Consider the following 25,564-nt stretch of genomic DNA (forward strand, 5'->3'; position numbering starts at 1 on the left):
AAACACTGTTTCTCTATATCGTGTGATTCTTTACGGTCAGTTGAGACTAACTCATTAATAGCTGTTACACTGTTTCGGGGGCGTCGTTTATACCGCAAGGACGCTCAAATTCTTAAACTCATCATGTGTATCTGTCCAAGAGAGACAGTTATTGCCCTCGAAGAAAACTAGCAATAAGGACAGAAGACTTCGTAGTCAGGGCAGCCAGGATATATCATTTTGATGATGAAATCAATTCAGCTGTGAGTATTTTATTTATAAGCGTGAACGGTTTCGCAGCGTTCTAGCTGTATCATCAGGCGCCGTAAAATCAAGTCCTGTTCTGATCAGAAAAGCGAATGCGATGACCCAGCTTCCATAGCAATTTTTCACTGTGTTTGTTATAACTGGCGTCCTCTGCATAGCGAAAAATTGCTGACTGTGAACGCTCGCTAATCCTGTTCTCTTTTCTGATCAGAGCATGACTTGATTTTATTGCTCCAGTTGATGCAGCTAAAATGCTGCGAAACCGTTCATGCTCATGAGTAAAGTATTTACTGCCGAAGCGGTTTTATCTCCAAAGTAGTAATAACGGGTTGTGCCCTATGTTCGCATATCACGACTTTTAGGCTTCACATACATCTTCATCTGCATTCCTCAAGCCTCCTTCTGGTGTATGGCGGAGAGTATCCGTCCTTGTCATTTTGCGACACATGTGTCGGAGGAAATAATATGTTACCCGATTATTGTTGAATCGAACGCTCTCGAAACTTCAGTTACAACCCTCTCCGTGTTACACTACGTCTTTCTTGTAACGTCTGCCACTGACATTTGTTGACCACCTCCATAATACTCCTCTAGCTCCGACCAAACGATCCCGTGACGGTATTTTCCGCTCTTCGTTGGGTCTTTTTGTGTCTTCTGGTAGTACTACCTGGTAAGCGTCCCTCACTCATATCAATATAACACTCCCTTGGGGTACTCCAGAAACTACCTTTACATCTGTTAATTTTGTCCTGTTGATACTACCTTATTGAGTTCTATCTCTTAGAGGTCACACCAATATTCAGGAAAGGTAGTAGGAGCAATCCACCAAATTTCAAGCCCATTTAATTAACGTAGATATGCAGAAGAATTTTGGAACACATATTATGTTAGAACATTACGAATTATCTCGAAGAGAACGGTCTGCTGACACATAGTCAACACGGATTTAGAAAAATCGTTCTTGCAAAACATAACTAGTTCTTTACGTACACGAAGTGTTGAATGCAGTTGACAAGGGTTTTCAAAATGATTCCGTATTTCTAGATTTCCAAAAGGCCTTTGACACTGTGCGACACAAGTGGCTTGTAATGGAACTGTGTGCTTGTGGAAGCTCGTCTCAGTTATGCGACTGAATTCGTGATTTCCTGTCAGAGAGGTCACAGGTCGTAGTAACTGACGGAAAGTCATGAGTAAAACACAACAGATACCTGCCGTTTCCCAAGGTAGTGTTATAGGCCCTCTGCCGTTCCTTATCTATATAAACGATTTAGGAGACAATCTGAGCAGCCGTCTTAGGTTGTCTGCAGATTATGCTGTCGTTTACCATACAGTAAAGTCATCAAAACATAAAAAAATTGTAAAACGGTTTAGAAAAGATATCTGAATGGTGCGAAAATTGGCAATTGACCCTAAATAATGAAAAGTGTGAGGACATCTAAATGGGTGTTAAAAGGAATCCGTTTAATTTCGATTACACGACATATGGGGAAGCAAACCAAAGCCTACGTTTTATTTAGAGAACTCATAGAAAATGTAACAGATCTACTAAAGAGACTCCCTATGGTACGATTGTCCGTCTTCTTTCGGAGTACTGCTGCATGGTCTGGGATCCTTACCAGATAGGATTAACCGAGTACATCGGGAAAGTTCAGAGCAGAGCAGCACGTTTTTTACTATCGCGAAATAGGGGAGACAGTGTCAGTGACATGATAGGATTCTCATGAAATTTGTACCACAAACTTTCTCCTGCAAATGCGAAAATGTTTTGTTGACGCTGACCTACATAGGGAGAAACATCCATCATGATAAAATAAGGGAAAACAGAGCTCGCACGGAAAGATACATGTGTTCTTTTTTTCCGCGCTGTTCTAGATTGGAATAATAGAGAATTATTGTAAAGGTGGTTCGAAGTACACTATGCCAGGCACTTAAGTGTGATTTGCAGACTATCCACGAAGATGTAGATGTTGATGTAGAAAGTCCTAAATCCAGTCACCAGTATTGCTCGTTAAACGACCTCCGTTCAGCGTTAAAATTATGGTTATGCCACTGTTACAGTGTAAAGCAAAATGCAGTTGTTCTTATAAACCATTTTGAAACTATGAACAATAAATTGTAGCGTATACGAAGAAAGTATTACAAAAGGACGTGACGCGACCGAGGTTTGGTGCAGAACTGACATTTTACGTAAAGGTGTGTTATGCCCAGAGTAAGAGAGATTGAACGTAGTGCTAACTGGGGCATACCATCGCTGGTCACTTGAGAACGGACGGACGTTGCTAAGAAAATGCCCCGCCAGTTTCTTGAAGTTTGGTCTTTACCACGTTATAATAGTCTCGTGGTTACTTAGAGCTTCTGCCTCCTCCGAATTTGTGGAGTGTTACACTTTTGTTCCAACCGGATGGACGTGCAAGATTACGTAAGAAAGAGGCCACGGTCAAACGCTTGAAAACGGCTGAAAGATAACGGTATCGAACTTAAACTTATGTGCCCATATTGCACATTTGCATATCGATAAGAATTTGCAAAATATGTTTCCTGTAGAAAAACGAGTATCTAAATGTTGTTGAAACGAGGCCACAATTTTCAAGGCGATATGTCAAGGAAACTGAAGTTTTCTGAAAGGAAAAGTAATTTTTTATGCAGTTTTAGACAGTCAGATAGTGTGTTTAGCAGAGTAATTATGGGTATAAGGTGTGACGAAGGAGGTTTGACGAAGGAAGCCCTCCGACAGAAGTCCAGCTTAAGAACTTAGGACGTGTTATCACAGCGAAACACTTTAAGTTTTTCCAAGATATCGTCAAAGACGCAGGAGTGAAGACTATATTGGCTGATTCTAAAACGACTTATCAACTTCTCTTACGTACAGAATTTTATTGAGATGACTAGAACATGTGGTTAAGGTGGCATCTTGTAGCAAAAATTTTATTCATTTATTGTTGTAGTACCGAATTCCGTTACTAGGAACTACAGGAAGTTGGAAATCAAAATAGCAGACTACACAGGATATGATGGGTAAAGTGTGACAAAAAATTAACTTCGGATGGGGCATTTCCTATATGACCTATGACAGTCATATTCAGCCACAATGAAACTTACAGTAGAAGTGAAAGTGAATGTATGGGATGATACTTGCAGTATTATGCTACAAGATGTCACCTCTATAAGCCTTCTGAACAAAATTCTGTATGTAAGTAAAGTTGTAAAGTCCTTTCAGAATCGCCTTATATACGTCCCTATTTTCACAGTTACAAAATAGTTTCGACGTTTATAGGAACTATCACATACTCATATTAGACTTCGTGAGGTGCCCAGCACGCCACATATCAGAAGTAAGGAAATCAGAAAATCCGAAAAACAACCCCTTTTGTTTTGACGTACAAGACGAGGACGACAAACGCATATGTGAACAGATACAACACTAACAAGGGGAGGCCGCCAATTGTGAAATTCAGATTCGATTCATACTGCGCATAATAAAAGCTCATGGCCAAAGGTGTAATGTGGCAAAGCACCAAGATGCACTTCTCAGCCGTTGTCGAGATAATCGACATTTAAAAGAAACCGTTGCGGTGAAATACTCTCTAAGACTAATATTTTCTACAGTGTCGTGGCGCAGCGGTAAGCGCTCGGGTTCGTAATCCGAAGGTCGCCGGATCGAATCTCGCGCCATGCAACTTTTTTTTATTATTAGTTTTTTTGTATATATATATATATATATATATATATATATATATATATATATATATATACTATTAATGAATTGCTTATGCATGTTGGTGAAGGCGGATCGCTCTGCAGTTGTACCGCCTCCATTTTTCCCTTTTTTTTTTAACAGGGTGTACCAAAGTTCTCCCGACCGCACTGATTTTCGACGATGTTATAAGTTGCGCTAGGGACCGCATCTACCTTCTTTCGAAGTTAGCACGCAACTACGCTGTTATGCGGCGGCTCGTTTCGGCCCATTCAACATCTGTCCTTCAAGTGTAACGAGCGAGTAACGGAGTTTATATTTCATACCTGCCACAGCAAATTTGTGTTCGTGGGGTCTCTATTCTAATTCGAACGTTTGACTTACGCTACACGTATTCATTTCGGAATATCGTTTCTACGTCTTCCGTTAACTATACGTGGATAACATTACGAAGATAATTAATAACATTTGTGAAATACAACTTTGTTTGCGGAAAACATAATGATGTTCGAAGTCGCCAGTTTTTCCACGACAAACGACTTTCAACACCTTATTATATGCATAATTGTTGCAACTGATTGTCGGGAATTATATATATATATATATATATATATATATATTTGAATTACAAAAAACAAATACTAAAAAAAAAATTGCATGGCGCGAGATTCGATCCGGCGACCTTCGGATTACGAACCCGAGCGCTTACCGCTGCGCCACGACGCTGTAGAAAATTATTAATCGTAGAGAGTATTTCAGCGCAACGGTTTCTTTTAACCGTCGATTTTCTCGACAACGGCTGAGAAGTGCATCTTGGTGCTTTGCCACATTACACCTCTGGCCATGAGCTTTTATTATGCGCAGTATGAATCGAATCTGAATTTCACAATTGGCGGCCTCTCCTTGTAAGACCTTATGAAACTCTCTTGGCTTTCACTAACATAGAATGGAAGATGAACGTTTGCAGAAAACCGATACCATATTGTTTCAACACAATATCCTTATAATTTAAGCAACAGTCTTCTCTGTATGAGCGTACTGCTAGGCACGTAAATTTCTGAATCATTTCAAGTAGTAATTTTGTTACTTTCACTATACTCCATCGTTACAAACGTTGACACATGCTAAGCTAGAACAAATAGCAATCGAGAAATGAAGTGTCTAGTATATTAATAAAATCCCTAAAACGAAGCTATCTAGATCGCTTGACGTATTTTCATTTATAACTATACTTGGACTAATGCGATCGTCAGATCGAAATGTATAACTAATAAAACAAAAGTTCAGTATCATTTGAAATAAAACCTATGCTCCAGTGGGGTGTCAACTAACGTATATGAGAAGAGATAAAACGTAATTCGCTAATAAGAATAGGCTAGGAGATGCGGCTTCACGACAGCACAGTAATGTTCCACAGTTGCAAACGATATCTAATGGGAGGTTTCTGTTCAGACAGGATTTTAAATACCTTTTGATACAGATAAATTTAGTAAACATGTCTGAAAATATATGCCTATCGTTTCAGCCACAGAATTACGTTTTGTCCATTCCATAATATTTCCTCGAGGGAACTGTTCGGTATCGTTAGCCAAAATCACAGATCACAGTTGCCTCCTGCAAATATTGTAGAACATTCAAAACGCGATCCTGTGGCGGAAGCGAAAGCCGTGCACTGAACATATCCGCCGGCAAAGCCTAAAGGGTCGTATCAAGTTTGAAAATCGTAATGTCAACATGCGTCCACTATGGCGCAGTTAGCACTTGAAGATTGTCTGAAAAACCGAAACTTGTTATAAAACAAACATACGCTGGCTGTCAAATAAATGTAATTCGCGTATCAGCTGTCGCTGTGCCTATAAATAATGCGTTCCATTCAGTACTTAACAGCTGCAAAGCAGCAAGTATCACATACATTTCATAACTAGTGGAAAGAGCCTTTTCATTTTTTATGAGAAAAATTCTGTGTTTTGTAGCTGAATCCTATTGTTTTTAATCATCCATGTTTCGCTTGTTCGTGCTAGGCATCATCAGTGGTATACAGTAAGAAGAAAACTATGTAATTCCATATTTATTTTATTTTGATATCTGTAGCTTGCCAAAAAATTTAAAAAATACTAATTCAATAAAAAAAAGGTAATGAAATAAAAGTTGACACACACACACACACACACACACAGAGAGAGAGAGAGAGAGAGAGAGAGAGAGAGAGAGAGAGAGTGCTTCCACCCCCACTCCCCTCCAGCTCCCATGATTCTTCAATCAACCCTACAACAAGTGGAGTGTGCAACAGGAAGTGCTACGTGCTATGAAATGTATCAGTGTGATCTACTACCAACTCGAGACCTGTAATGTGTGAATCCAGTGTTTACAAAAGAGTCAAGGAACACATAAAAAGGGTAGGAAAACAAGGGTAAGTGGTAAATCACAACCACATATTTATGTGTGCAAACTGAAGCGACGTCTGAAAATTTGTACCAAGGCTGGGATTCAAACCTGCGTATCCTGGTCACTAGGCAGATGCGTTAACCACTTTACCACCCTGGCACAGTGGCTTTGCACAAACGCATGGGCTACCATAGCACGCCTCCGAATTCTCATTCACAACTCAACCCACTTGGTATTTCTCCTAAACTCTCCAGCTATATTAATAGCACCTCTCCGCCGAACTAAACGGAGGATTCTGCCTGAAACCCAGCCATAGGTCTTTTAATCAAATGGAACTATGGTTCCATATACCTTTCCAAGTCTCAGACACCTGTGATGTATGGATGCAGACTGAAGCGACGAACTAAAATTTGTACCAAGACCGGGCCTAATGAGCAGAAGACAGGGGTCTTCATTTGACCTCACATTTGTAAATAGATAATTTTCTGTATTTTATTGACCACTGACGATGCCTGATATGGACAAGCGAAACGTGTTTGGCTAAAACAAAACGAAAGAAACATTCACTTGCAAAAGACAGTATTTTTATATCTGCATGATAAATGTAATCGAAGTAACAACTAATGAAGAATATTAACAAAATGAGTTACTGTTCTTGGAGGGATGGGCTTTTCTCTTTGTTACTTGTTTTGAAGCGGAGCAGTGTAAACTGTTCATGGAGGGATGGGCTTTTCCTTTTCTTACTTCTTTGGAAGCGGTGCAGTGTAATGACTTTCCTTGGAAAATGAGAATGGTGGTAGTCCGGAGGCCCGCAGAGTGCTAGCGCCGCTCGAGGCCGGACGGTCTGTGCAACTGGTGCAGTCGTGTTTCAATCAAGCGCAACAGCTGTAAGCCAGTAATGTCATTAGGGAGCGCTGCGCCCACAGAAGCCGACGCTGCGGCCGCATCGGGAGGGTTTCCAGATGGGCTTCCGGCCAGCCGCGGTGGCGGCCCGGCCGCGCTCGCTAGCTGGCTGCTGCTCCAGTCGGCGGCCTTACTGGCTCGCACGAATACCTGCTGCTGCTGCTGCTTGCACTTCACAATAGGGTCATACACGCCTTGGTGTTACTTTGTCCTGCGTGGCAACAACAGTAGGTCCTTTCGTTATCTGTAAGTTCTCTGAGAAAAGGTTTGCAGTAAATTGCTCACCTGGCTATGCGAGGTAATGGTTTGGAGGGAAGAGATCGGCCCTACAATTCCTTTTGGACCAAATGGATATCACACTCCACTTTCCACGTCATGCAGATAATGCCGCCTTCCGTACTATCCGAGCAAAGGGCCGGTGCATCATGTGGTAACTTGAAGCCGTGTACGGGCGTGTCGGTTCCCGGCCAGCGCATGATACAGCGTTTGCGTCGCACTTGAGACGCCTTGTATTTCAAATTATATTGCAGAAAGGATAGGACATACATTATATGAATCTACAACTTCTACATTGGCACTTCGGAAGCCATCGTGCTTCGTGTAGCAGAAGACAGACTACGTAACAAACCAGTATCATTCGGGTCAGGTTTCAATTTTGCCCAATTGTACTATATCGGAAAGGCTTTAGCGCCTTCTTTGGAGCAACTGGGGTAGTGTGGACATAAACCTCCTAGCAGCGTCGCAGTTAGGATTAAGGTATAGCCAGCTGACATAATCCCACAACCGTAACTTCTGTCTCAGGAAGGTGATACACCTTGGTCGAGCATAGGAAGGAGTGACGTGGTCAAAGTAGTGACTTATAGTATGCATGGATTCATGGCTAGCTACATCTACCGTGCTCAACTGCTTCATAGTACAATGGATTTCATAGGTCTAAACACTGGACTAATTTTTCTTTAATGTGAGTTGGAAACATTTTTCTGAATTTTTGAATTTCATGTAGGCTAAGAGAGATTTCCTGCACTTTGCATCAGTTCGGTTTTCCCACTTTAGACGCTCATCCAAAATTATGCTACTGTCTTTTACAGTTTTTTCAAATGGTAACTGGATCCTTTTAAGAAGTATGTCTGTAGATATACTTTCGACATGGTATGAGGATGACCTATGACATCTGAGGTACAGCGGGGTCATGTGGCCCAAGTGTTGCAGACCTTGTAGCAGGTCACACTGATGTTGCACGATGGTAGACAGGGCAGCAAGTCCATAAAACCAGTTCCTCAGCCGTAGTGGGACCATAAATGCAGTGAAAATAACAATATGATCTACTTAGCAGAATTCATTCAGCCGTTGTACTATAAAATTATACGTTGCCGTGTTGGAAGTCAGATCTGGAAGCTGGAGAGATCTGTAGAGATTGAATAAGAGTCCCTAACTGTTCTTTCCACCAACTTGTCGTCTTCTAATGTTGTGCCCTCTGCGCAGAAGACAGCTTGTCGGTCGTGGGATCTTCTTAGGCGGAGACTGCTATGCTGTCATCTAGAACTTGAACATGAGTTTGTGCTTTTTTTGTGGGATGCCACTTGCCCAGGTTAGTCTCTGCATATACAGAGGGAAGGATCTGTAGTACTGACAACCATGGTAGACAACGCCTCTCATTAGTATATCGTGTTTGTGTATATTTTAAAATATCACTTTTTACACTGTCTTCTACAACACTCAACATAGCTTTCTTAACAGTACGGTAACTTTTCAGACAACTTCGGATATGGAGTACGGCATGTCCGTCCGAAGCAGAGATACAAGTCCGGCTCTGAGGAACACCCGAAACAGAGTGACTAACGCAGCCGAAGTACTTCGTCTCGCAGGCACGCCAAAGCGTCCCGAACGTGTCCGAAGCACTTCGTTTGTAATATTATTACTCTTATATTTCTGAAAATTAGTCACATTTAATAAACAATAGTGGTAGACTCGTAGGGTAACCATGAGAGATCGTCATACTGAAAAGTGAGTTAAATAAAATGAAAAGTTTATAAATAATTAATAAGAGAAGTTAGGCGGTTTGGCGCCTAACACCCGAATGTTCCGACCAATCAGAAGCAAGTTCAGTACAAGTGGCGGACTCTCCCACGGGAATAGTACACACTGTACCATCTGCTGCTTGTACTGCACTCCACTTTTGTACCATGTGCTACTGCACGTGTATCAAGCTGCATCAAGGCGAGCTTCTAGCAAGATAAAATACTGGCGGCCAAGGCCAGGAATATCACAGAAGTTCAGTGCTCCAATGGCGCGTGTTGATCCTGGACAGCAGTGTTCGCTTGGTTCAGCTTGTGGCAGTAAGGAACGGCCATCAGTGCAGGCTGGAGAGTGGTCACAGAAGAGGCGAAGTCAGCACCTCGGGGTGTGCGCATGTGAGGCACACCGTGGCAGTCAGGCATAGAGTGCAGGCGAGCTACGCTGATAGGCAGTGTTTTCATTTAAGTACAAAATTCCTCTCTTTCAAGAAAAAATCAACAATTTTGGAAGTAAACCTGAATTAAACATTGATAATTTCAATTTTGCAATAAATACTATTTATTTTTAAGTAACCGACAGGAAGATAACAACGAAGAACGATAATGTTCCAAAGGTTACACAGCCCTTCATTTATGCTCACTCAGTTTCTAGACAGCTCACCACTTCCGGCTTCTAGGAGAATCTCGTAAGACGCAGATGGCATATACAGACAAAGGGATCGATATGAGGTAACGCCCGATAGGTATGCAACTCACCTAACATACATGTTATGCTGTTACGATGTTAACTCTCCAAGGACACTAGGAAAGCTACGGCAGTCTGCGCTTACTTATAAAGTCTCCGGTAGGCTTCGGTAGTTTTACAACTCCAGTAGTGGCGTAACATAGGGCTTAATTTAAGACCCAGAACTGGCACTCATCGTGATGCAGGGCACAGGTCGTCATTCATAACTGATACTGCAGCAGAACTGGGAGAAGGTGATGAGAGATGAGTGGCGCTGGTCGGCCGTGAATAGCCGTAACCGCACAGTGTACCGGGACTAGCGCTGAGCACTGTAGATCCGCCTGCTGCGACGCTGCCGTCGACGCCGCATTTCGCAGAAGCTCCGCAGCCGCATTCCTCGGCCGTCGTCGTCGGCGGCGGCGTCTGGGGCCACACGCGCGTGGCGCGGCTGATTGCCGATGCGCGCCGCCACTTTCACGCGGCGTGCCCGGCTATTCCCCTCGCTCCTCCCACCCTCCTGCCCGGTTCCCGATAACCGGCGTGACGTCCGCCCGCGACGGCCAGCTGCGAATAGCTCGCGGCTGGCGGCGCTTTTGGCAACTTCCGCTGCACACGGCTGCCAGCGCCGGAATCCCCTTTGATGATGTATGCCCGCCGCGCCGTGTGACCAAACTACGCCAGCGCCGGCCGTGACGCACGGGGCAGTTCCTCTGGCGCAGCTCACGCGGCGCTCACGCCCCCTCCCATCCACCTTTCCTATGCTTCCGCGGTGCGTACGCTGCGGCACCTGCCTGCAGCCTACACTATGCTACCCTGTATAACCTCTGCTTCAAGCCCGATTACACACCAATTAATTAAACTGAAAAACCATTTTTGGGAGATGCTGCATGTAGTTAACACGCACGAAACAAGAACTGATCGGGCATTAAGGAAGACGTTTGTGAAGCTGTACTTCTGAAAAGCAGTCCTATATAGAAGTGGAATATAGTGCATGGGTGTGTGCCAGTGGCAGTGACAAAGAGACGGAAAAATTACCAATATTGGAAGATAGTAGACAGTGGTTGTGTCATAGAAAGAGCGAAGGGACAATGGCAGTGTGAGACAAAGAAGGACACAATGGGAGTGAACATAATTGACACTTACAGAACAGTGCCAGGAAAATAGTGAAGGAGACAAAATCTATGACAATGACAACGAGGAGGGGACAGATAATGACAGTGAGAAGAGACAGCAACCGGAAGAAATTAGGGATGAGATATTAACTGTAAGAGAAAGCAAGAGGGAGACAGTGACGGTGAGAGGAGATTTTAGTAGTATGACACGACGAAGAAAACTGTCGCTAGTATAGATGAGACAATGACAGTGGGATTGAAAGAGTAATGGTGAACTGGGCTGAAAGAGAGAGCTTGTTTATTTAATCATATGGCTAGGGCCCCCCGTCGGGCAGACCGTTCGCCGGGTGCCGGTCTTTCAATTTGACGCCACTTCGGCGACCTGCAGTCGATGAGGATTGTAGGATGATGATGAGGACAGTACAACATCTAGTCCATGGGCGGAGAAAATTCCCCGGCCCAGCCGGGAATCGAACCCGGGCGCAGAGGATTAGACAACCGTCACGCTCAACATTCAGCTACCGGGATTCGACAAAGAGTGAGTAAGAAAGGACAACTGCGAGTGGATGGTGGTGTCAATTTGACACCGTCAATCCACCTTACAGGCCACGTGAACTTTTGAGCTGCAGCCTTTTTGTCGCTTGTGTGGACAACTGCATTCTTGAAACGTCCTTGAGCCCGAGGATGACGGTGCAGGACGCCACGCTTTTGTACCATTAAAGAGGAAGGCTCTAGACATCTCTGAGTCAAATTTCAAACTTATGCGTTGCAATGGGAGACAATTACGGAGTTCCGAAAAAGTGATCTTTTAATTTTGTTTTGGAGTGTAGTTAAGCGTCACTGGAAGCAGCAGAGGAGAAAAACTGCGTGGAAAGTAGATTATTTGGCCATCTTTCGATTTGCAGCTCCTTGTACTGGCCGTGTTTGCAATTAAAAATTTTTGGATGTGGGGTGCGCCAGTTATGCAAAACACCGTTTTCCTCAGTATCCAAACATGTTTCGGCACCACTGTGCCTTCATCAGTGGGTTTTCGTTTTTATTTATTCTGCAATGTGAACATTTTTGTTAAATGATTATAAAATTAAGTGCATTTTTACTTCAAACAACACATAATTTTTTTTTTTTTTTTTTTTTGTACATACCTTTACATTTAGTGTGCATGAACTTTCTGGATCACTTTTGTGTTAATTACTACAGGTAGCTTTTCATCTGCAACCAAACGAATTTCGTATTTACTTACGTTTTCGTGTGGCAAGCGCTTCCATTCTCCACATCATCTCAGCATGATGTGGAGAATGGAAGCGCTTGCCACACGAGAACGTAAGTAAATACGAAAATAGGACCGAAAACATCGCGAAAAACTAAATTATATTCTAGAAGATGGATTAACTCCCAGCAAAAAACTTTCTCATCAACATCGTTTGGTTGTAGATGACAAGCTACCTGTAGTAATTAACACAAAAATGATCCAGGAAGTTCATGCACACCAAATGTAAAGGTATTTACAAAAAGAAATGATCTGTTGTTTGATGTAAAAATGCACATAGTTTTATAATCATTTAACAAAAATGTTCACATTGCAGAATAAATTAAAACGAAAACCCACTGATGATGGCAGAGTGGTGCCGATTCATGTTTGGATACTGAGAAATACAGTGTTTTGCATAACTGGCGGACCTCACATCCATAAGTGATTTGGGTTTAGTAGCTATGTACGTTAAGGGCATGACACCGTTATGAGGTCCGGGCAGCAGAATTGTGAGGCTGTCAGTTGGAGGACGGCACGTGGAGAGACCAGAAGCCCAGTAGGTAAGGAAGGCAGCTGACGTCTGTGGAGCAGTGCGCTGCGCGGACTGTGTGATCAGGACCGACCGCGGGGGCGGCGGCGGCGGCACAGGTGGCCGGAGGACGGCTGCTATCAGACATCTGGCCGTACCGCACGGACGACACGCGCTTCCGGCGCGGCGCGCTCCGAGCTTCCGCCGTCGCCGACAGCGGCGGCCGGCATATGTGGGCTGGAGATAGCGCGAGCCCGCCACATACGGCACTGTACATCTCGCTGCTGTCACTCCTCGGTCGGCGGAGATGGCCAGACGGCACTCTCCTGTCTGTTGTAACACTTCCGTGAGTACGGCTAAAACCGTCACAGTGACATACTAATGGTTTCCTGGGGAGTAAATGGACTGGCACTGAGATGGAAGGACGTCTTGCGTAGTCTTTGAACACAAGACTGCGCCAGTGGCCAATGTTTTATGCAGTGACTTATAGCGCTGTAGGTAATTTCCGCTGAAATTGTAATACCTGAAAGGATAGCAAACTGCGAAATTTCACCTGTTGTACGCATATAGGGTAGTAAGACGGATTGCATTTAGAGTTGATTTGGGGTTTTGAAACTTGCGAACTTTATACAAAGCGCTGTTTGAGCCCGTCGAGCATCTAGTAGAACTGACCTAGGAGCCAGGCACGAAAAAAATGCTTCAAACGGCTCTGAGCACTATGGGACTTGACATCTGAGGTCATCAGTCCCCTAGAACTTAGAACTACTTAAACCTAACTAACCTAAGGGCATCACACACATTCATGCCCGAGGCAGGATTCGAACCTGCGACCGTAGCGGTCGCACGGTTCCAGACTGAAGCGCCTAGAACCGCTTGGCCACACCGGCCGGCAGCCAGACACGGATGTACGTCATACCACGCGGATTCAGTTACATGCTAGCGTCTATCCATCGTAGTGGCTGGCGAGAGGTGCCGTACAAATCCCTCGGCAGCCCGTTGTCGGAAGTTCGCAGTGGGTGAAAGGTCTGGAGAGCTTGCCGGTGATTTAGGACAGATAAATGTTCGGTGCGAAAATCGGCAATAACAAAAAATGTGAGGTCATCCTCATGAGAGCTAAAAGAATCCGTCAAACTTCGGTTACGTGATAAATCAGTCAAATGTAAAGGCCCTAAATTCAAGAAAATACCTAGGAATTACAATTACGAACAACTTAAATTGGAAGGAACGCATAGAAAATGTTGTTGGGACGGCTAACCAAAGACGGCGTTTTACTGGCAGGACACTTAAGAAATGTAACAGATCTACTAAGGAGATTGCCTACACTACGCTTGTCCGTCCTCTTTTAGAGGACCAGATATAATTGGCGGAATACATCGAAAAAGTTCAAAGAGAGGCAGCGAGTTTTGTATTATCGCGAAAGAGGGTAGAGAGTATCACTGAAAAGATACAGAATTTGGGATGGCAATCATTAGAACAAAAGAGTTTTTCGTTGCGGAGTAATCTTCTCACGAAATTCCAATCACTAACTTTCTCCTCCGAATGCGAAAATATTTTGTTGATGCCGATTTACGTTGGGAGAAACGATCATCCATAATAAAATAAGGGAAATCAGAGCTCCCTCAGAAAGATATAGGTGTTCGTTTTTGTCCTCTTTGTTCGAGATAAGAATAACAGTGAATTGTGAAGGTGGTTCGATGAACCGTCTACCAGACACTTAAATGAGATTTGCAGAGTATCTATATAGATGCAGATGTAGAAAACAACATTCGACAACCCTCTACCTACAGCGTGTATCAAAAGGTATGGTACAAGCACTGGTGGTTGGTAGATGGGTACCTCGTCAGCGTGTAATGCTAGTAAGCTTAAGTTTCAGAACGCTTCGTTTGCGTGTTACTGTTTCTGAAATGTGGAGGAGGTTCAAAATGGTTCAAATGGCTCTGAGCACTATGCGACTTAAATTCTGAGGTCATCAGTCGCTTAGAACTTAGAACTAATTAAACCTAACTAACCTAAGGACATCACACACATCCATGCCCGAGGCAGGATTCGAACCTGCGACCGTAGCGGTCGCTCGGTTCCAGACTGCAGCGTCTAGAACCGCACGGCCACTCCGGCCGGCTGTGGAGGAGGAAGTAGGCAGTTTCGTCCAGACAGGCTAGGCAAAGAGCAGGGGACACACTATATATTATTGTCAGTAAACACCACGTGCTCAATATGACCGCCACTAACTGCAATACTTTTTTTGTGTCGCCTCATTATGCCTTGCCAGAATGTTGGAAAGATTCCAGAGATATCATGAATGATTCCGACTGCCACTTGTCTTCGTGCCACAAGATTGTGATGACTCCACGGATTTCTGGCACATCAGGGTTTTCATGTAACCCAGAACTGAAAATCCATTTCTCACAAGTCTGCTGAGCGACGAGGGGTAAATGTTTCTGCAAATATCGTCGGGCGATACACAAATGTATCTTAGCTGGTGTCAGTCGTATTGAGCACTTCCTGTAAGTGGATTAAACTAGTATTTACTGACAGTAACGTACATCGTCTCCTTCACTCATTATGTATCTTGTGTGGTCCAAATTTCCTACGCCCTCCTCTACATTTCGGAGACGCTTGGTCGCAAACGAAGCGTTTTAGAACATGCGTTTACTAGCAAAATATGCTCACATGGTATCTATACACCAGTCACCACACCTTGTAACTTGCCATTTGATACAGCCGGTAGAGGTTGGCAGGGATAGCACGGACAACATGCTGCCTCTCGTTACTTCTTTTACTCAACTGAGACCTAGAAGATAGACACAGCCACCGGCCTTAACGCATCATATATGTAATTCTTGCTGTCCAGATTATTGGCTAAGCGAATCGCAGTTGACCATGTTGTGTATCCAGTGGCATCCAATACCATCACACAATTTAATGTGTGGGGAGTAAAACCTATAGACCAAGGCATGAATATAGTAATTAGGTTCAAATGGATGTTGGCTGCAGTAGTTATTTTTTAGAAGAAGTAGTATGCGCAAGACACAGTACCGTGGAGAGCTGCAACAAATAACTGCTGGCCAGTGAAGCTGAGGATTAGAGTGAGTTTCGGCAATACAGCAATAAGCAACACTTAGGGATCACTTGTAACCATATATTCCAAAGTTTGAAAACTGTATTGTGCGCTTGTGGTCTCTGACCTCGTTGGTACAGTGAATATTTACTTCATTTAATTGTTTGGCTTTTCCACTTGTCATGGAAATGTAGGTAAAGGTTTACTCTGTTTTAAGCTGTTTTTAAGAAGCGTGACGATATTATGAAGGAAAATGGCTATTGGCAATTGCGTACTGAACGTCATTTTTGTAGTGCATTGAACTGTGTTTGTTAGTAAAGTTGTAATATTCGTGTAAGTTTTACTTACTCTAGAACTGAGGTGGACTTCTCTTTGAATTTTCTATTATTGTTCATCTGACGAGAGAATTGTGAGACACATTTTACGCTATTAAACAATAGATCCCAATCCCTTTAAGCCAACCTCCGTGATACTGAGTAGCTATTCTGTGAAATCTCTATGGCGTCAGAATTTTAGTTTCTCTACTTTTTTATTATAGGTACTTTATGTTTCATGTATTGTGCACACTTCGGAAGAGATAAATAAGTATCAAGTTTAACTTGCAGTTGTGCATGTTTGGAATCTGCTGATTCCAAAATTCAAATCAATAACTGCTGCCAGCATGAGTAATATAGGAGCAGATATTCTCCGTCTACCAAGCACCTAAATAAACTTAATAAAGGCAAGTCTTTCGGTCCAGACGGAACACAGATATCGTTACTTTAAAAATATGCTGGTACAGTAACTCCATACTTAGGGATCATATACAACTGTTCGCTCGACGAAAGTCAGTAGCAAAAGACTGGAGAGTTGCACAGACCACAGCAATATTTAAGAAAGCGACAGGCCCGTATCACTAAAGTTACACGATAAATCGCGCAAATCTAAACGCTATCACTTCAGCTAAATACCTAGAGATTACGATTAAGAACAACTTAAATTTTTTAAGTTTACGTAGATTATGTTGTGGGTAAGGAGAATAGAAAACTGCGTTTTATTGGTAGAACCCTTAGAAAACGCAACACGTGTTCTAAAATACGATGCTCCAGTGGCTGTTATTCCGAATTACGATGCAGATCTCCTTTGGACTTGCATGCCAGAAACTTCTCTGCTAGAGTATTGGCATGCTGCATGAGATGCTTACCGGATAGGATTGACGGTGGTCATCGAGAAGTTCAGAGAAGGGCAGACCGTTTTGTATAGCTGCGAAATAGAAGAAAGAGTGTTACGGATATTGTGTGCTAATAATCGAATCTAAGGCATTTTTCATTGCGGTGAGATCTTTATACGAAGTTTCAAAAGAATGGTTCAAATGGCTCTGAGCACTATGGGACTTAACATCTATGGTCATCAGTCCCCTAGAACTTAGAAGTACTAAAACCTAAATAAACTAAGGACATCAAACAACACCCTGTCTTACGAGGCAGAGAAAAGACCTGACCCCACCGGGTATCGAACCCGGGAACCCGGGCGCGGGAAGCGAGAACGCTACCGCACGACCACGACCTGCGGACACGAAGTTTCAATCAACAACTTCCTCCGCCGGATGCGAAAATAGTTTGTTGATGCCACGCTGTATAGGGAAAAATGAGAGAAATCAGAGCTCGTACACGAAGTGTTCGTTTTTCCTGCGCACTGATCGAGATTGGAATGATAGAAAAGTGGTGTGAAAGTGACTCAATGAACCTTCAGCCAGGCACTTAAATCTGAACTGCAGAGTTGTCATGAACACGTAAACGTACAGAATGTTGACGGCGTTACTCCTGTCAACTTTGCGTGCTTCTGCTGAAATACTAATCGTTCGCAGAGCGTAGTACTCTTCCCGTCTATTTGTCGCTTGTTGCAGCTGCCTTCGCGCTGTTGCAGTTTTGATGGCCAGAAGTACATTTGACTTCCCGCACAGGTTTCGGCTTTAGACAGTGGCACTATTTACATAGATAGGGCGCCTTGGGGCCGGCGCTGGGTCCGGCAGCTAAGCCCCGTCTTTTTCCGCCCACGAGATGAGCGTTATCTGGCGACGTCGGACGAGTCCCCCGCGGAGGAAGAAGCTGTTAGGCGCAGTCCCTGCTGGCGGCTTTATTGGCCCACTTTGCGAGTTATCGGGCGGGCATCGGCTGCTGCGAGTTACGGCTGGCGACCTCCCGGAGCAAGCTGATCGCCTCCGCCACCGCCGCCGGCGTCGTCTTTCTGGAAGCAGGCGCTGCCCGTTCCCAGGATCTGGACGTACAAGCCTGTTAGGTAGTGTACGGCCGACATGGACCACCAGAATCACTAACGGCAGAATGGAAATGTCGCGTACGACTTTGTACACGACAGTAAGAACAGGGGGTCTACGGAATGGTGCGGCAACTATCGTCGTTGGACAGGAGCAGAAATGATTAGTGACCAAGTAACTCAGCAAACAGAAGATTTACTTGTATTTCTCCAAACGAACAATGACTCTTTACAAATGATGCAACGAAGAATTGACTCCAGCTGTTGCAATAGCAACAACGATGGAGTCGGTGCCGTCTGCAAAGCGGCTCCGAGCGCGATTTGATTAAATCGCCGCCGCTGGCCGTCCTATACTGCGGTTGCAGAGGGCGCTCGCAGACCATAGCCGTTGGAGGGTGGCTCAGCGGGCGTGCTCCATTGGGTTTGCTGGATCCTACACGACCGATATCGGCATTGGACGGAAACTTGTTGTATTCCGTTGCCAGCTTGATACGAAAGTAGGTTGATATCGATATGTGATACTACAGGAAGAATTCTCAAAATACGTTTTATTGTATCACACTAGTCCAACTGGCTGGGCACATCGTTTATACCAGACATGGAACTTATCCACAGTCATAAGACGGCTTTACGAACAGGTATAATTCACAGCTTACAGCAGAGACGAATAGTGATGACAGGGCTTTTGTCATAATAAGGAGAAAAACTGAGAAAACGAGAAGGATATTACTTTGTTAGTGAGATAATATGCCTCATATAGGATTCTTCAAAGAAGGAAATTCAAATTTCAAATTTGTGTGAATTCATAAGGGACCAAACTGCTGAGGTCATCGGTCTCTAGACTTACACACTACTTAAACTTACTTAACCCTAAGGACAAGACTCACACCCACGCCCGAGGGAGGACTCGAACGTACGGCGGGAAGGGCCAGAGGATTACTGCGCAGAAGGAAGACCAATTTAGTTCTGTTCTCACGAAAACAGGGGACTTCACAGATATCAGTACTTGGTGGCCTGCCGGCAGGGTGGCCGAGAGGTTCTAGGTGCTACAGTCTGGAATCGCGCGACCGCTACGGTCGCAGGTTCGAATCCTGCCTCGGGCATGGATGTGTGTGATGTCCTTAGGTTAGTTAGGCTTAAGGGGACTGATGACCTCAGAAGTTAAGTCCCATAGTGCTCAGAACCATTTGAACAATTTGAACCTACACTTTGTTACTTTATTTCGAGTTCTTCATAAAAACGATGATCCCTCATAACCTCAGTTTCACCACTGAGCTGCCAAACTGCTCAGTATACCGCAATGATGACACATGAAATTTTGCCGTTGCCGTGTGACAGTAAACGATCACTCATGGTAGGCGAGACTAAAACGCCAGAGGCGCTCCAGTAGAGTAACCACGAGTAGTTGATTTGAGACACGGAAATCGCTAGCGTAAAAGGAGTTTATCACTCAAATAAGGCTACAGCTGATCCTCTTACCATGTCCTTGTACAAACTGAACTGGGGTTCGTTGCTCGTGATGGGCAGGCTCGCAGATGAAACCCAGTACACTCTAGAGGAATAACGGGAAGTCTGCCAAACTATGACGTTCTCTGACCAACATGGGAGCTTTTCATTATATGTGAGAAGTATTTCTTTGTTTAACATTGTTCCTTTCGTTAGTGCTCTACTGATTCAATTCTAGCTTTTTATTTACCATGTGATACGTCGCCGTGGTTAGTTCAATGGACTCGCATTCGGGAGGACGACGCTTCAAATACGCCTCCTGCCATCCAGATGTAGGTTATCTGAGATTTCCCTAAATCACTCCGGGGAAATGCTGGGATGATTCCTTTGAAAATGGCAAGGCTGATTTCCTTCCCCATCTTTTCTAATCCGAACTTGTGTTCCGTATCTAAAGAGTAGACGTTCAACGTAAATCTTACTAACGTCCTTTCTTCAACTGTCTTCTTTGATTCAGTGTTATATTCATACAAAATTCGAAGACAAAAACTTAGGAGTACACCTCCGTTGCAACTAAGTCCCCAGGAACATTGGAATGTGATATACCAGTTACTTTAGTCGTAACTGCCGCCAATGTCCAAATTAAGCATTTCAGCTAAACACGTAAGTGGTAGTTTCGCCATTACCCCTTCAAAAAAGATGGTTCAAATGGCTCTGAGCACTATGGGACTTACTTTCGAGGTCATCAGTCCGCTAGAACTTAGAACTACTTAAACCTAACTAACCTAAGGACATCAGACACATCCATGACCGAGACAGGATTCGAACCTGCGGCCGTAGCGGTCGCGCGGTTCCAGACTGTAGCGCCTAGAACCGCTCGGCCACCCCGGCCGGCTACCCCTTCAAGTATGAGGTTAGTGAAACATGCCAGATCTAAACTATCCCACAAAGTGGAATGTCGTAAGAAAATATTGAGTTCTGCTGGTGTATAAAAGTTCGTTTCACTGATACGCACCGAGCGAGGTGGCGCAGTGGTTAAGACACTGGACTCGCATTCGGGAGGACGACGGTTCAATCCCGCGTCCGGCTATCCTGATTTAGGTTTTCCGTGATTTCCCTAAATCACTCCAGGCCAATTCCGGGATGGTTCCTCTGAAAGGGCACGGCCGACTTCCTTCCCCATCCTTCCCTAATCCGATGAGACCGTTGACCACGCTGTAAGGTCTCCTTCCTCAAACCAACCAACCAACTGATACGCAAGCTGTAAAGTTCTGTGGTGGAGTCACGGCGAAAGAAAACCACGAACGGTCTGCGGTCGGGTGAGAAGGGGGTGACTTACCCGAAAGAAACAGCTCTCTAGGAGGGTTGCGCAACCCCCCAGGAATTGGCGTCGCTCAGATGACAATGGCGGTCGTCGAGTGGGCGCGAAACCGCAAGCGCGCGTGCGGGAAGGGATGCTGGCCGCGGGGTGACAATATCGCAACGGGAACGGGGCAAAGGGTTGCTGGCCACTGTGTGACAATATCGCCGCGGGGCGGCGCTAAGTGGCCCAGGGGCCTTCGGGAGGGTTGCCGGCTTGGCGACAAAGTGCGCCGGAACAGACGCCGGCGAGTCGGACTTGTTGCTCTCTCCCCTCGCTTCCGGCAGAAACCACGTCCACTGAGAACGTGCTGAGAAACCCTTAACGCGATGTGCAAAGACTCCCATAACGGACGTATAATCTATATTACGCATGAATGGAAACAATGCATAATGGCTCTGAGCGCTATGGGACTTAACTTCTGAGGTCATCAGTCCCCTAGAATTTAGAACTACTTAAACCTAACTAACCTTAGGACATCACACACATCCATGTCCGAGGCAGGATTCCAACCTGCGACCGTAGCGGTGGCGCGGTTTCAGACTGTAGCGCCTAGAACCGCTCGGCCATCCCGGCCGACAACAATGCATAGAAATTCTGTTAAACATTCGTGGAAAGTTCACTTCCAGTCAGTCTCTCTCTTCCTCTCTGACTCTCTCTCTCTCTCTCTCTCTCTCTCTCTCTCTCTCTCTCTCTCTCTCTCATTCACTCTCTCTCGCCCCCCTATGACTCTATGAAACGTTTCGACGTTTGTTTCATCTTCAGATACATATGCTTTCATATGCTGTTTTACCAATCTTTGCATGATATCTCGATCAGTACTCCTTTTCTGCCTCACCATCAGTTGTCGAATTGCCTAGTGATTGGTACACTGATGCTACGTCACCACCTCCTCCTCTCTTGTGCTCTCCTCGTCTGTTACACGTAGTAATCGATTTACTCCCTGATATTATTTCTCAGCCAGAATATTTTGCTCCCGACCATCTCTCTTCTTTCACAATCTCTTCCCTTCCTTGCTGGAATGGACTGTGCGGCTGATCCCGGCGGAGGTTCGAGTCCTCCCTTGGGCATGGGTGTGTGTTTGTCCTCAGGGTAATTTAGGTTAAGTAGTGTGTAAGCTTAGGGACTGATGACCTTAGCAGTTAAATCTCATAAGATTTCACACGCATTTGAACATTTTTGAACCTTGCTTGCTGGAAACTACACTGGTGCCTCAAGATATGGCCTTCCATTTCTTCTTTCTTTTCCGTACAGTTTCTAACAATTTCCTTTTTTCATCGAATCTTCTCAACGCTTCCTCGTTACTGATGCTGAATTCCCAACTCGCGCCCTTTAATTTCCTTTACACACCCTACGCGTCCAGCCTTCGATCGTCACCTTTTCGCAACGTCTAAGTTTCTACGCCATAAACACCAATTATCCGTACATAGCATGTCGCCAATCTTTTTTTCAGGTTTTTATTCCGTGGACAAAATACCGGTTTCCTCCTTTCGTTCAACACTTTCCTGGCAGTCGCTAATTTCAGTCATATTATGTGTCATATGTTGAGCCCCACGTTATAATCTTTCCGACGAACGTGAGTTCTCCAACGTTCTCTATTGGCCCACCTATTGTGATTTTAGGCCCGATTTCTTTTTCGTCCCAGTACCAAGCGTTTGGTCTTTCTGTTACCAAATAACATTGGCAGCCAGCCAGGAATGAGCACACGTTGTTTCGTCGTTGCAAATACCACAGCAATGTACCAGACTACTGTACGCATGAAACTTCCTGGCAGATTAAAACTGTATGCCGGACCGAGACTCGAACTCGGGGCGTTTGCCTTTCGTGGGCAAGTGCTCTACCAACTGAGCTACCCAAGCACGACTCACGTTCCGTCCTGACAGTCCCAGTTCTGCCAGTACCTCTTCTCCTACCTTCCAAACTTTACAGAAGCTCTCCTGCAAACTTTGCAGAACTAGCACTCCTGAAAGAAAGGATATTGCGGAGACATGGCTTAGCCACAGCCTGGGGGATGTTACCAGAATGACATTTTCAAAAAAATGGCTCTGAGCACTATGGGACTTAACATCTGTGGTCATCAGTCCCCTAGAACTTAGAACTACTTAAACCTAACTAACCTAAGGACATCACACACATCCATGCCTGAGGCAGGATTGGAACCTGCGACCGTAGAATGACATTTTCACTCTGCAGCGGAGTGTGCGCTGATGTGAATCTTCCTGGCAGATTAAAACTGTGTGCCAGACGGAGACTCGAACTCGGGACCTTTGCCTTTCGCGGGCAAGTTTGGAAGGTAGGAGAAGAGGTAATGGCAGAAGTGGGGCTGTGAGGACGGGGCGTGAGTAGTGCCTGGGTAGCTCAGTTGGTAGAGCACTTGCCCACGAACGGCAAAGGTCCCGAGTTCGAGTCTCGGTCCGGCACACAGTTTTAATCTGCCAGGAAGTTTCATATCAGCGCACACTCCGCTGCAGAGTGAAAATGTCATTCTGGATACCATACGGAGGATTGGCAATAGACCTGGGCTTCCCCGCACTGTACAATAAGATTCCTGTATACGCCACCCATCGTGTCCTGAGTCACGAATATATTCAGCCGTCTGGGTTTGCGGCTTGAGCCGTCGCTGTCCCTTAGCGACGCGAGCAGACGACGTTATTAGGCAGGGTGTCGGGCCAGGACGTAAACAGTGCGTTGAACAGCTCTGGGAGCCCCGGGGTAGCTTCCTGCTGAGACGCCCCGGTGGGCCGTTGGAGACGCGTACTGTAGCGGGCGGGCGTGAGAGCGCTGCACGCGAGGAAAGGGTTTGTCTGGCTGCCGGCTGCTGCGGCTGCTGACAGCTGCGGCCGCGGTAAGGGGCCCCCCGCCGGCAGCCACTTGGCCGCCGCCCCGCTGCCTCACGTGTGACAACAGTCGCCCGCGTCCTGCACTTCTGCGCATGTGGCCGGAGGCTCAGTGTCACGTACCGCACGGAACGAAGGTGTGTCGCCGAGGCGAAGAGTAGACTCGGCTAACGTATCACAGCGATATGTTTTATTAAGGCCTACGCTGGAATGGGATTTTCACTCTGCAGCGGAGTGTGCGCTGATATGAAACTTCTTGGCAGATTACAATTGTGTGCCGGACTCGACCTTGGGAGCTTTGCTTTTCGCGGGCAAGTGCTCTACCAACCCAGGCTGTCGCTAAGCCATGTCTCCGCAATATCCTTTCTTCCGGGAGTGCTAGTTCTGTAAGGTTCGCAGGAGGGCTTCTGTGAAGTTTGGAAGGTAGCAGACGAGATACTGGCGGATGTAAGCTGTGAGGACGGGGTGTGAGTCGTTCTTCTCAGTTGGTAGAGCCCTTGCCAGCGGAAGGCGAAGGTCCCGAGTTCGAGTCTCGGTCGGGCACACAGTTTTAATCTGCCAGGAGGTTTCAAGGCCTACTGTTTAGAAGCTACGTGACTTACTCCTACTCTCTTACAAGACTGCATTAAATAGATCTCTGGGCTCTGTCTTGCCAAGGGTCTGCCGATATTTCGTCATCTCTTGGGCTGTTATGATGCTTGCCACTGGAGCCGACTCTAGTTTCCGTCTGACTGACACACCGATTCATGATCGTCCAGCCCAAACCGTAAGGACAAAAACTAAAAAATTGGAGTCGGTGTGGATCTTACACTGTAGGCATCGTTTAAGAAGGGATTGTTCGAAATTCCACTCCAAAGGGCATAAAAGAGGGAATGAAAGCCTTTTTTTGGAATACGTCGTTATTAACCCTGGAATGGTACCTTTCGTATATGCGACGAACATGCAAGGATGTTACTGTACTGAGCCACACTACCGCTGCCTAGCGTCGTGCGGCCGGCCGGGGTGGCCGAGCGGTTCTAGGCGCTACAGTCTGGAACCGCGCGACCGCTACGGTCGCAGGTTCGAATCCTGCATGGATGTTTGTGATGTCTTTGGGTTAGTTAGGTTTAAGTAGTTCTAAGTTCTAGGGGACTGATGACCTCAGAAGTTAAGTCCCATAGTACTCAGAGCCATTTGAACCATTTTGAACCTAGCGTCGTGCGCGCTCAGCTATGCTTCGAGTGATCAGTAGTCCACGTGACCTTGGCGCGAGCAGTCGGCGGCACGCAGCCCTTGGTGAGTTTCCTTCAATAGTTTAGATGTCGGTTCGTAGAATCGACGAATGGGTAGCAGTGATCGTCAAAAATTCTTGGGTAGCATTCCAGGGTTAAGGCAATTTTGAAGCTAGAACTACGAAAACTGGTAGTCGGTTACTCATGTGATCAAAAGTATCCGGACACCCACAAAAACATACCTCTTTCATATTAGGTGTATTGTCCTGCGACCTACTGCCAGGTACTCCATATCAGTGACCTCAGTAGTCATTAGACATCGTGAGAGAGCAGAATGGGGCGCTCCACGGAACTCACGGATTTCGAACATGGTCAGGTGCTTGGGTGTCATTTGTATCATACATCTGTACACGAGATTTCCACACTGCTAAACATCCCTAGGTCCACTGTTCCCGATGTGATAGTGGAGTGGAACCGATGGAGGACGCCACGAACTTGTAAGTCATTTTCAGCCAGGTGTCGGGATATTTTAGGTCACATAGAGT

General features: G+C 45.4%; 1 protein-coding gene across 1 annotated transcript in view; it reads left to right on the top strand.

The window, feature by feature from the left end:
* Positions 1-25,564, top strand: part of LOC124712167 (optomotor-blind protein-like) — a 503,819-nt gene that overhangs the window by 441,240 nt on the left and 37,015 nt on the right. The gene's annotated exons all lie outside the window — the stretch shown is intronic.

This window comes from Schistocerca piceifrons, chromosome 8 (genome assembly GCF_021461385.2).
Source record: "Schistocerca piceifrons isolate TAMUIC-IGC-003096 chromosome 8, iqSchPice1.1, whole genome shotgun sequence".
Taxonomy (NCBI): Eukaryota; Metazoa; Arthropoda; class Insecta; order Orthoptera; family Acrididae; genus Schistocerca; species Schistocerca piceifrons.